This window comes from Canis lupus, chromosome 24 (genome assembly GCF_011100685.1).
Source record: "Canis lupus familiaris isolate Mischka breed German Shepherd chromosome 24, alternate assembly UU_Cfam_GSD_1.0, whole genome shotgun sequence".
Lineage (NCBI taxonomy): Eukaryota > Metazoa > Chordata > Mammalia > Carnivora > Canidae > Canis > Canis lupus.
In genome coordinates, this window is record NC_049245.1 from 22,376,268 (window position 1) to 22,388,823 (window position 12,556).

The window sequence follows — 12,556 nt, forward strand, 5'->3', positions numbered from 1 at the left end:
CAGGAGTCAGAGATCTCACGCGGAACATGCACAGTGGTGTTTAGATTTTATGACTAGTAACCAAAGCACCATCCTTATTACTGACGTTCCTGCACGGAAACAATCTTACCATTCTGTTAGAAACCCCCCCACCATTTGCCCCATAGGCACTATTTTCGATCACATGAAGTTTCTTAGGGATGTAACCATCATAGAACAGACCATCTCAGGTGAGAAGATGCAGGAGGCACAGAGACACAAACAACTCTACCACTGAGAACAAAGCTTATCTCATCCAACCGTTAGGGGTTGGGCATAGTATGGGGACGGGAGGGCACACCATCCCTCCTTAGAGGAAGGCAGACGTGGCACGTTCAAGCCAGCCAGCTCAAATCCTCGAATTGGGTGCCACAGCCCCAGATGCTACCTGAACATGTCCTGTTATATCGCCTTGGAGCTGGCTGTGGAGAAAGCACCACTCTGCGAACGCGTGCTTGGGTTGTCAAGGAGACCAGCAGTATGTGGGACACTGCACCCAGGGCTGGAAGTCAGACTTTCAGTCGGGTGACGTGGAGAGGGGAGACCCACTCCTCTAGGTAGGCCTCAAAGACATATATCTACAAAGGTAGATTCATATGTCACAACAGATGAGAAAATTGGAAGGTGAGAAATTATTACCCTGGTTTTGGGTGGTAGTGGAGGGCGGGGGTGGCATTCACCTAGTCCCCCCTTGAAGGACAATCATGCTACCTGCTTTGCAAAGGGCTAGAAGGTAGACTGTGTGGGGAGGCAGACAAGAGTGGTTTTCTTTTCATAGCCTGTTTCCATGGTGCCTGACAGCACTTGGCAATCTACAGCTGGGGAGTCTTGGGACAGACAGGGAGCCCCAGGGCCTTATCTTACACAGGCCACCCTCCCAGGCCCATCCCTGTGGCCTGTTTGGGCCCCCAGAGTGACGGAGGCCATAGGCGAGCAGCCGGGGGCCCTCTCGCACTTCCCCGGGGAAAGGAGATGAGTGACATTGCAGACAAAGGGCAAAGCAGAGAGACAGCAACCTAAGAGCCAACGTCTATGGCTTGGGCACACTCCCTCCCTGGCCCCTGCCCTTGGGGAAAGTTCTGTGAAGCATGAGCTTCCTGGGTTTCACTGAAGACCTGGCAGGCCTGTCTGCCCAGCAGACCCCTAACTAGGAACACATTCTTTACCCCCCCTTAGCCTGGACTGTGAGCCCAGATCACCAGATAAGGGCCTCTTTGATTTCCAGTGTGTTTACACACGCCGTGGGCCCCACGTCTTAGAAGGAACCAGCTGCATCCAGGCCGGTTAGGACGCTCCCAGGCAGGGCAAGGAGAGACCGACGCCTTACCTGTTCCTGGGAGTTCATCACCCGCAACTTCATCTGCTTCAGGTACGTGGAGGTGAGGGGCATGTTGTAATCGATGATCCCGGAGACCAGGGGAGAGGGAGGTTCGTTTTCTGGCAGAAAGAACAAAAGGAGGCCATTTTCAGTCTGTGCTCTGGGCCCCCTGGCAGGCACCACAGCCTGTTACCCACACGGAGAACACAGCCTGAGGAGAACGAAGATGGGCTGGACCTCACAAGCTGGCGGCTCACCATCCACATCTGGCTGGTGGGTGCTGAAAATGGATTTGGGTTGGGTGCCAGTGTTTAGTAAGAGTTCAGATGTTAAAGATCAGGACTATCTGGCCTCTTTGAGAGATGGAAGTTCCAGTCACCCAGGGCTCACCTTCCCCACATGGCCAACCACTGCTGCAGCTTTGCAGCAGCCCCTTTTTTCAGACAGGGTGTGAGCTCTCCGTTTTGCCATCGTCCCCACCATTTCCTATGCACATTTTCACTTGATTATGAGACCTGCTAGGCCCTCAGAGGCGTGTATGTTTCCAATCCTGGTCTAAGCCAGCTTCCTGGGTGCCCACGGGCCGCGACCACCTGACCCCATCTCCCACCCCCATAGTATCTCCCAAAAGCATGGTCAGGTGCCATATGGCTTGCGGGTCTAGGCCAGGCCTCCAGTACCTGCCTCCCAAATTCTCGTCCCTTCTTAATTATGTAGAGAGGAGGCCTGTTCCTCCCATTTATTGCTTTCTTGTCCTGAAGATCAAAGTAATGCATGTTCCTTTTCTAGAGCAGTTGCTAAGTGTGGAGAGATGTAAAGAAGAAAAACCCCAATAACTGCACCAAGCTGCTTGGCATATGCTTCTGGTTTTTTTTTTCCCTGTGATTTCTCTTTTTTATGTACTTGATATTAAAATGCATACAGAAAATTATGTAGTCCACTTAAAAAAATGTTGTTTTGTTTTGTTTTGTTTTTTTTGCTTAACATCATCATCGTCATTTCTCCCACCGTCAAAAATCTTGGTTTGTTTGCAAACAGCATTTTTATACCTGTGTACTATTTTATCATAAGTTACTTAAGCCATTCACCTACGATTGGCTACTTAGGTCGTTTCCTATTGGGAGCTTCTATAAACAATACTACAGGGAACATCTTCATGTGTGAATATTGGTACGTATTTCTGACTGTATTTTTTTAAAGAATTTATTTATTTATTTATTTATTTATTTATTTATTTATTTATTTATAGTGTGCACATGCAAGCCAGGGGAGGGCAGAGGCAGAAGGAGAGAGAGAATCTCAAGCAGACTCCATGCTGAGTGCAGAGCCCAATGTGGGGCTCCGTCTCACAACCCCAAGATTATGACCTGAGCTGAGACCAAGAGTTGGACACTTAATCGACTGAGCCACCCAGGCACCCCTGATTGTGTCCTTTTTAGAATACCCCAAAAAACGGAATTTGTGGGTCAAAGAGTAGGACTGTTCCGTGACTCTTTTTTTTTTTTAAGATTTTATTTATTTATTCATGAGAGACAGAGAGAGGGAGAGAGAGGGAGGGGAAGGGGAGAGAGAGAGAGAGACAGAGGGAGAAGCAGGCTCCATGCAGGGAGCCCAATGTGGGACTCAATTCTGGGACTCCAGGATCATGCCCTGGGCCAAAGGCAGGCGCTAAACCACTGAGCCACCCAGGGATTCCCCCCCCTTTTCTTTTTAGCGATTTATTTATTTATGCATGAGAGACACAGGGAGAGAGGCAGACACAGGCAGAGGGAGAAGCAGGCTCCATGCAGGCAGCCCAATATGGGACTCGATCCTGGATCTCCAGGATCGCGCCCTTGGCCGCAGGCAGGCACCAAACTGCTGAGCCACCCAGGCATCCCTGTTCCATGACTCTTAAAAATCTTTGGCTAAGCTGCCTTCTGCAGGGGCTGCCGCAGTGGACACCACCCAGCCTCTGTGTTCTGCATCTTAGGTGCCGCTCTGGGTGCTCAGGTGGACAGACTAAAATGGCACAGGAGTAAATCAAGGAAGACGGGGAGCACGACTGAAAGGGAGCCTGTCACCCCCCTCCCCAGTCTAGCTTCCTCTTCAGATGCCTCCTGCTATGACCATCTCAAAGCCCTGGAGTCACCTGCTGGGACCTGTCACACTAAGTGGGGCCTCACTTGGCCAGTTAGTCACTTGACCCTGCTTTACCCTCTCCCTGGGGAATAGTTCTGGTTACCCATTCTCTAGCCTCCTCTTTCTGCCTCCAAAGCTCCCTTTGGTGCCTAGTTCTGTTCATGGGCTGGGATTTGAGCAGTGTGAGGAGGAGGATTTCTGGACCAGAGCTATTTTGGACTGGCCAGAGCCTACCCTCCACCATCACCGCTGTGCTGGAAAGACTAGCAAAAGGCCAAGTGGGTACTGGGGTCATAGTGGAGGAACTGGAGCTCAGGCCAGGAAGGTCCCTGCAACCTTGAAAACACCTGAGTGAAAGAAGCCAGACACAAAAGGGTAAATGCTATATGATTTCACTTAAATGGAATACCTAGAGTAGGCCCACAAATTGAGACAGAAGGTAGAACAGATGTTATTAGGGACTAGGGGTTGGGAAGGGGAAGTTATTGCCTCATGGGTACATGGTTTCTGTTTGGGGTGGTGAAAACGTTTTGGAAACACACAGTGGTGATGGTTGCCCAATGGTGTGACTATAATCAATGCCATTGAATGCACACTTAAAAAAATGATCGAAACAACAAGCTCTATGTTATGAATATTTTAACAATAAAGGAAAAACTCCCCTGCAAATAAGAGGGTGAAGCTACCCAAAGGGGCAAGGGAGTCTCTGCTTGATACAGGGAAAACAGCCCTACAGAAAATGGAGTCCATATAGACCGGTCTTGGGGACGATGGGTGTCCTTTGCAGGTGGCATACTTCTGGTGATCATACAGCTTGAATAATATTTCTTTTTTTTAAAAAAGATTTTATTTATTTATTCCTTGAGAGACACAGAGAGAGAGAGGCAGAGACAGAGACAGAGGGAGAAGCAGGCTCCATGCAGGGAGCCTGAGGTAGGACTCGATCCCAGGACTCCAGGACCACACCCTGAGCCGAAGGGGGTGCTCAACCGCTGAGCCACCCAGGGATCCCCTTGAATAACATTTCTTAACGAGTTGTATAAAAATGCAGAACCATGTTTTGCTTTTTAAAAAGCTGTGTTGTCACACTCAGACTTTTTGCGTTCTTCAAGGAAGATTTTTTTCTTCAAAGAAGAACTAAATGTCACTACTATATCTCAGACACTGGCTTAAAATGGGCCGAAAAAAAAACTTTTTTTCTAGAGGTTTCCTCTTGGTTCTGTGGCGGAGGGTTCTGATACAGGCTGCACATTGGCACCTTTGTTCGGGCACCTGGCGCTGTAATTGGTTTCAGTGTCCTTGGGTCCTCTTCTTGCCGCCTCGCCCTCAGCCCAGACTTGACCTCCTGACCCCCGGGAGCGTGCTGGGACCCGTGCCTCCCCACCCACCCCGGCTCCATGGGGTTGGGAGCACTACGTGAGGTAGACATTTGAGCAACCACCCTGAGACACTCAGATGAGCCATGGTTCCTGTTTTCAGATCCTGGGTCTTCAGACAGAAAATTCTGCCATTTCTGTTTCATTTCCTCAAAGACATGGTTATCTGGTGAAGAGTTGTGAGCAGGGCCACCCTCGTCCCCTAAGGATGGCTGGTCAGAGCAGCAAAGGAAGAGCTCATCCGGCGTCATGCCCATTCTCCACGTTCGGTCATCCAGCGAGGCCAGGCACTGTGTTCCTTTTACCGATGGACACCCCTGGCCTGCCTACAATACCATGACTGCTGATGAGAAGGCATTTTTAATAAAGCCAGGTACAGCTTGGCTTGGAGGGAGGGGGGAGCAATGGCTAGGACAGTACTCTGGAAGAGGGAGGAGGCTGCTCCCTCCCCAGCATGTCCACAGCTCAGAAATCACCTGCACATGAAACGCCGGGACACCTGCACCCCGATGTTCATAGCAGCCATGTCCACAATAGCCAAACTGTGGAAGGAGCCTCGGTGTCCATTGAGAGATGAGTGGATAAAGAAGCTGTGGTCTATGTATACAATGGAATATTCCTCAGCCATTAGAAACGATGAATTCCCACCATTTACTTCGACGTGGATGGAACTGGAGGGTATTATGCTGAGTGAAGTAAGTCAATCGGAGAAGGACAAACAGTGTATGGTCTCATTCATTCGGGGAATACAAAAAATAGTGAAAGGGATTAAAGGGTAAAGGAGAGAACATGAGTGGGAAATATCAGAGAGGGAGACAGAACATGAGAGACTCCTAACTCTGGGAAACGAACAAGGGGTGGTGGAAGGGGAGGTGGGCAGGGGGTGGGGGTGACTGGGTGACAGGCACTGAGGGGGGCACTTGACGGGATGAGCACTGGGTGTTATGCTATATGTTGGCAAATCAAACTCCAATGAAAAAAAGTAATTAAAAAAAAAGTGCCCAGAAGCAAGCTGGGCGGGCTCAAGAGGAGGAGCCAGGACACCCTGTGCGCACACACACACACAAATCCATCAGAGATCAAGGTGCAGCGAAATGCTAGCAACCTGTGCCTCCAGAGGTGTGAGTTTGGCGGGGAGGCAGGACCATGGTGAGCAGGGGGCATTCTAGGTGAGGGAAGGTGCCAGGGAGCTGGCTGTGGGACCAAGGCGAGGAGAGAGGCAGGCGGGGTTTTCAGCAGTCAGGAGGCCCACGGTTCTGGAGGTGATAAGTGGCTCACATCAGGAGATCGGTTCAGTAGGAAAGAGGTGAGGAGCAGGGGCCAAGCAGGAGCTCTGCGGAGTCATGCGCTTGCGGGCGAGACACATACCAGGACACGCAGAAGCTAAGGTGGACGCACAAATGGACCCCTGGGCTCTGTTGAGACAGGCCAGCCTCTGCTGTGGTCAGCACAGAGAGGGACCACACTCGAGTCACTAAAAATAACCTGACACCCCTGGAGAGTGAGGAGTTTGCGAGGGTCACAGAACCACTATGATCCAGCAGGTTGCTGGTGACAGAGGCAGAGAGACCACTCAAAGAAATGTTTCAACACCCTTTGCCAAGGAAAACTGAGACCTGCCTAAACAGCTAGCCCTGGTTTTACCAGCCTTGAAAATAATCAGTGAGGGGCACCTGGGTGGTTCAGTTAGTTAAGCATCTGCCTTCGGCTCAGATCATGATCCCAGGGTCCTGGGATGGAGTCCCATGTCTGGCTCCCTTCTCAGCGGGGAGCCTGCTTCTCCCTCTGCCTCTGCTCCTACCCTCCCCCCACTTGTGTGCAAACTCTCTTTCACACATACTCTTTCTCAAATAAATAAAATCTTTAAAGAAAGAAAGGAAATAATCAGTGGTGGTCAATAATCATCACAGGCCAAGCCAAATGATGACCTTCACAGTGGGGTTCCCACAGCATGCATCAATCGAGGCAAATTTCGGTGGAGGTAGTGGCCCTTGCTCCTCCGGATGGAGCACATGGGGGCATTTCTCCTGAGCTTTCACATACGGAATGGGAGAACTCAGCCCAGAGACCCCCGTGGCCTCGGGTGCTGGTGGCAAGCCTCCCAGGCAGGGCTGGATGTTGAAGGATGTGTGCATCATGGGGGCCCAGAGCAGCCACGAGATCAGCCAGCCTGTGGTGGTGTTCAGATGTGGAAACAGAGACCTGAGGCCTGGGGCTGGCTCAGATGGTGATGGAAAGCCTCTTCCCCAGGGATGTGAATCAGTAGACCAGCCGAGTATTTAAGAAGCACTGATGTGTCTGCGTTCAGGGTGGGGAGAAGGTGTGGGACTCAGCGGGGTGGGACTGATGGTGAGTCCATTACAGCTCAGGGGAGGAAGGGCTCAGGGGGCTCTAGAGTAGCTCCCGACGGCTTTGTGCCGAGAGGATCCGAACAGCGTTCAATCATGTAGCTGACAGCTACTCAGCACCGGTTAGGAGTTCCACGCAGACCCTCTTGCTCCACGCGGTGGATACTAGTATTAATACCCCCATTTTACAGATGAGACACCCTCCCCATGTTACACAGCAAGTGAGTATGAAAACTGGGTCAGGCGAGGCCAGCAACCAGGCCAGCACAGGAAAGATTCCTTTGCAGGGGCAAAGGAATCAGCTGGAATGGGGTCACATGGGGGGAAGACAGGAAGGAAGGATCTGGAGGGGCCAGGCACAGAGCAGGTTGGAACCACACAGAGGAGTCTGGGCCTGGTTGAGAAGAAAATACCACCTGAGTGGATGATTCTGTCTCCTTTGGTAGATAATGTGTTTGCCCACTGCTAACTCCTGGTTTGCTTCCATACAAATAATATTTTGTCACACCAAAGGAAACTGGAAGGTGCCTCCCCAGAGGCCCCCTTCCCCGGCAGCTGGGGCTGGTTGAGGGCTCAGCTGGTTCTCACTCTCTGTCCCCTCTATGCCTGGACTCACTCAGGGGTGGTGGAAAAGGAGCGTGGAGCCAGAAGGCCCTGGAACTTCCCATCCTTGGACTTCCTGATCCTCGGCAGCCTCCTTTGTTTGTGCTCCCGGCGCTGGGGGAGGGCACGGGACTGTCCAGGCCCCCGCGCTCTGCCGGGGACAAACTGCTGGGCAGGGGAGGCTGCTTTGCTTCCTTTCTTTCTTTTTAACACGAGGCCAGGAAGCCAGGCACTTTCCCAACAGCCCCTTGAGAAGTCTCCATCCTGTTCCCTGTCCCCCTCCTGCCCCACCTTCCTGGGACAGGAACACAGGCCTGCTTCTGGGGCTTGGGGCAGGGTGGGGAAGGGGGAGAGCCAGCATGACAGGGGTGCCTATGAAGGAGCAAGCAGTATAGCCACGTCCAGAGAGACCAGCATGGCAGGAGGAGGTCAGATCTGCAAGCTCTTAGCTGGGTTAAGAGAAGGGACACCCTGCCAGCTGGCGATGGGAGTCCAGGCAGCTAATGCCTCTGGCCATTAAGCAGACAGGGGAGCCTTTTAGACTCTCAGGCTCTCCACTAGCAGCTTCCAGAAAACAATCTCTTCCCTTTTGCCCAGCATCCAGATTGTATACCCGGGGTGCTGACCTAGGTGGGGTGACTGACCGAGTGTCTCCCTGTGGAGCCACCCAAACATTGGCACTCTTGTGTCTGGACACGGTGGTACAATGCTGTAGGGTCGAGGGAACAGGCTGAAGTTTCCCAGGTGCCTGCTGCATCAGGTGCCCTACAGAATGGCCTCCTTTAATTTAACTCCAAGAGACAGGCATCACACCCATTTTTGTGATGATAACATAAGTTCTCCTGCCTTCTGGTGGAGCTTGGACCACCGATTTCACCATAACACTCTTCTGTGCCCCATTTCCTCAGGCAAGCTGGGAGAGATACCTCATAGGATCATAGAAGCTGGTATGAGCAGAGAGGTCCCCAGCCTATCACAGGACACTCAGCCAGGTCCAGGCACCCCACCTAGGCCCACTGGATGCCCCCCACACCCCCGCCTATACTTTTCCATAGGCCACACTATCTCCTACTCCCTCAGTGTCTCCTCCTCTCCTTGTGTGGGAAGCTGCTCTCCTGCGGACAGAGAAGTAGCATTCTGAAGGACGGATACCACGCAGCTGCCTGTTCTCTGTCCTGCCTGGAGCAAACCCCTGAAAAGAGGCTCTAGCACAGAACCCACAGAGCTGGTTTATATTCTAGGCGGCTCCCTGCTGGCGTGAGTGCTCACATTCTCTCTCTCTCTCTCTCTCTCTCTCTCTCTCTCTCTCTCTCTCTCTCTCCCCCCCTCTCCTTCTCCACCTCCCTCCCATCCTCCTCCTCCCTGGGGGTGGGGGCATAGTGGTGGCAGCCCAGAGAAGAAACAGGCTGCTGCTGTGCTCAGCATCGCCCTCCTGGACATGCCAAAGCCCACAGATGAGGAGGAGTGGAGCTGCAGCCTCGAGACGGATACCTTGCAGTCTTCACTGAGGAGTGGGGGAGGTGAGGAATGTCCTCCATACCAGCAGAAAGCAAGGGAGCAGAAGACAGGGAGCCTGCAGACACCCCAGAGCAGCCCACAAATGCGGCCCCTCTTGGCCTTGCCTGTTCCTCTAGGCTAGAGCTTCAGTGTCTGACTCTGCCAGTTGCTATGGAAACAATTAGGACAGAACAGGAAGGGACAGGCAACCACCAGCAGGGCACACGCCCCTGGGACCCAGACCCTGACAGGGTGGAGGTGCAGCAGGGAAAGCCCTCCTGGCCTATTTGCAGGCACCAGGGTTGCAGCCACATGGCCTGGGCCAGACCAACTGGGGCAGGGGCCTCGGAGCCATCGAGATTATGATAACTGTAACAACCCCAGCTCACTCCTCCAGCCAGCGAGCCCCATGCCAGGTACAGGGATTAACTCTTAAGCTTCATCGGCCCTCTGAGGAGGTACCATGATTAACTCCACTCCACAGATGAGGGGGCTGAGGCTCAGAGAGATGAAATCACTTGTTCAGGACCCACAGCTGCTGAGTGGCAGAGCTGTGGTTCGAACCCACCCAGCGTGGTCTTGGGGGGTTCTGCTCTTAAAACAGGACCTCAGCATTTATGAAGTATGAGACACATGTTCCTGCCCCACATGCTTTAGAAGCTACCCACTGTACCAGACAAAGCAGCTGTAGCCTAAGGACCCCATGGACAGGAAGGCTTCTGGATCTGATGAGTCAGCTGGTGTCAGAGTTACCCATGTGCATCAGAGACCACCAAAATGAGAGAAAAAACAAACAAACCCCACTCGACACCTATGCTCCAATGTCTTTGTCGTCATCTCCCTGAGCTTTGTTGTTGATTTTTCCTTCTCTAGAAACGGTGGATGCCACTTGGGTAGCACCCAAGTGCCCAGCTTGCCCTTCATTCTGAGTCTGTTCCCATCCTCAGGCAAAACACCCACCAACTTAGCAACCTTTACAGGCTTGATGCCCAGGACCAGCCTAAGAGCCCTGACAAATTGCCCACCTGGGCACCATGGCTCACGGCAGAGCTATAACCCTACCAGCAGAATGTATTGGCCCACCTGGCTGTGCCAAAGCCACCTGCAAAGAGATGGGCCCCAGACTTACCAGAGGCCTCTGGGGGTGCTCAGGGTGAGGTAGTGAGGAGACTGAGGTGGGGGTCCTTGCTGTATCTCAGTGGGCAGGGCAGAACAGGAGAGCAGGGACCTCGGTCCAAGGGACCAAGTTTGGCTGGTGGCAAGTGCCCTGGGCATTTGAATTCTAAGTAATCTCCCCAGATTTCCTGGATGTGTGTAGGGAAGGAACACTCAGGGAGGACCTACTGCTGGCAGGGGTGGGACTACAGGGTAAAAAGGTGCACGTGGTAGGAGGTGTGCTCCTGTCTTCAGAGAGCTCACAGAAAGGGCAGTGAGACCAGACCCATGAAGACACTGCTCTCAGGGTGAGGCCTGGGAGGCAAGAATTAAGGAGCTTAGGCAACAGGGAGAGGTGATCATTTCCATCAGGAACATTGGTGGGAGAAGAGGGTCTTGAAGGACAGTAGGAATGCACTATCAGTTTTTTGATGGAATTTGACTTTTTTTTTTTAAGTTAAAGAAAACAACAACAAAAATGAGGTGCTTTGGGCAATGGACCCACACTGGCCACTGGGAATTGTGACAACCGCTGGCCATGCACTTTTCTTTCTGCGCCAGCAAAGGGCAGACCCTGCTGGTGGGAGCCCCACCCCCAGCCTCCCCCAAGCCACCAGCACACCCGCCCCCTCCCCTACCTTTGGGCTCTAGGCCATTGGAGTTAAAGTGCATCCTCTTCTGACACTCTGTGCAGCTCATCAGGAACCGGGTCACGGCCTCTCGTGGAAGGAAGGCATAGGTCTCCGCAATCTGGGGACAGAGGAGCTTTGCTCATTATATGGGCGAGGGGGAGGCCACCTGGTCACCAAGCCGCCAAGGTTTGTGCTTTGGTGGCATGTGCTTGGCCCTTGCAGGAAGGGAAAGGATTTGAGGAGCAAAGGGCAGGTGTCCTCAATTCTTAGCCACACAAATGAGTCAGTACTCTTATGGAAAACCATTTGTTTTAAAAGTTTGAATAAAAGAATTAGAAATTGAGAAGGCAAAAGCATGTAAAGATTATCTAACCTATGTTTTAACAAGTAATAGTCCTCTCAGAGTATTTTATTGTTGCTCCTGAAAAAAAAAAAAAAAAAGAGTTTCTAAACATTGCTCTAGGGGAGGACGAAACAATTTCCACTCTTAAGAGATTGTGGATAAACTGAGACCCACCTAATCTACTGGCCCTGCGCCTACGAACAGAACCCAAGGTTCTACAAGCTCTTCCTGCAATAACTCGCAGATCAAGAACACTTTAGGGAGAGCTGTGAATGTCTGATGCCAAGGGATCAGATTTTTCAAACTGGACACGCTGTTAAGAACCAGCACAATTCCAGGTGAGGTCACAAGGCCCAGAGAAGTAGACCTACTTGCCCAAGGTCACACAGCTTGTTAGAGGTGGTGGCAGACCAAAGCCCATGCTCCAGCTCACACCACTCCATAACTGCCTCCAGGGGGCCTCTCCTAGCCAAGGAGGTGGGAAGGGAGGTGAAGTAAATGGGAAGGAATACAAGAAACAGGCTGGGCAGGGCAGTGGGGAAGGAGGAGGTGTGGGCCCAGAAGCCCAGCCATCTCTTCTTGCTCTGGGTTTCAGGAAATGATCTGGCCCTGGTTTAGCGGACTCTCAGGCTCAGGTTCCCCTGCTGAGGCTGGTAGCTGCCCAGTGGCTGGTTTTCGCACATTTCCCAGAGCCTGGGCCCTCCCGCTCCTCTCCACTAAGGGGCAGCATCAGCCCAGCATTCCATCATGCTCGCCGCAGCCCAGCCGGGGAAAGTTGGCCGAGGGCTCTGGTCCGCCCAGAGGGAGGGGACAGCACCAGGTCTGCTCCTTCAGGATGCACGAGTGTCCTGTCCCCTCTTTGTGGTGGCCAGGAGGTGGAGTAGGGTAGGGCAGGGCGGATGGGCTTGGGGAGGGTGGGTGGCGTCTTAGGGCTGTGGCCAAGCCCTCAGAGGACCAGCTCAGGCTGTGCCCTCAGCTCAGCTGGTCTGTGGAGCTCGGGGGGCCGCTCCTGCTTGGTGGCCGGCTGCAAAGGCAGAGTTAATTTTGGTGACACAATTGTTATTTCTCAGCTGATTTGATGCTCTGCGGAGCAGGCAGGCTCCTTGATGAGTTATCTCCCTTCCAAATTCCCTGTCTGATTGCCT

At 52.5% G+C, this 12,556-nt stretch overlaps 1 non-coding gene across 7 annotated transcripts in view; it reads right to left on the reverse strand.

Moving 5' to 3' along the window:
- Positions 1-12,556, reverse strand: part of NOL4L — a 130,567-nt gene that overhangs the window by 63,894 nt on the left and 54,117 nt on the right. For all 7 annotated transcript variants that reach the window (XR_005377745.1, XR_005377751.1, XR_005377750.1 and 4 more), the window contains exons 3-4: positions 11,075-11,186; positions 1,346-1,455 (exon numbers count right to left, since the gene is read on the reverse strand). This is a non-coding gene — a transcript (nucleolar protein 4 like). The remainder of the gene's footprint in view (positions 1-1,345; positions 1,456-11,074; positions 11,187-12,556) is intronic.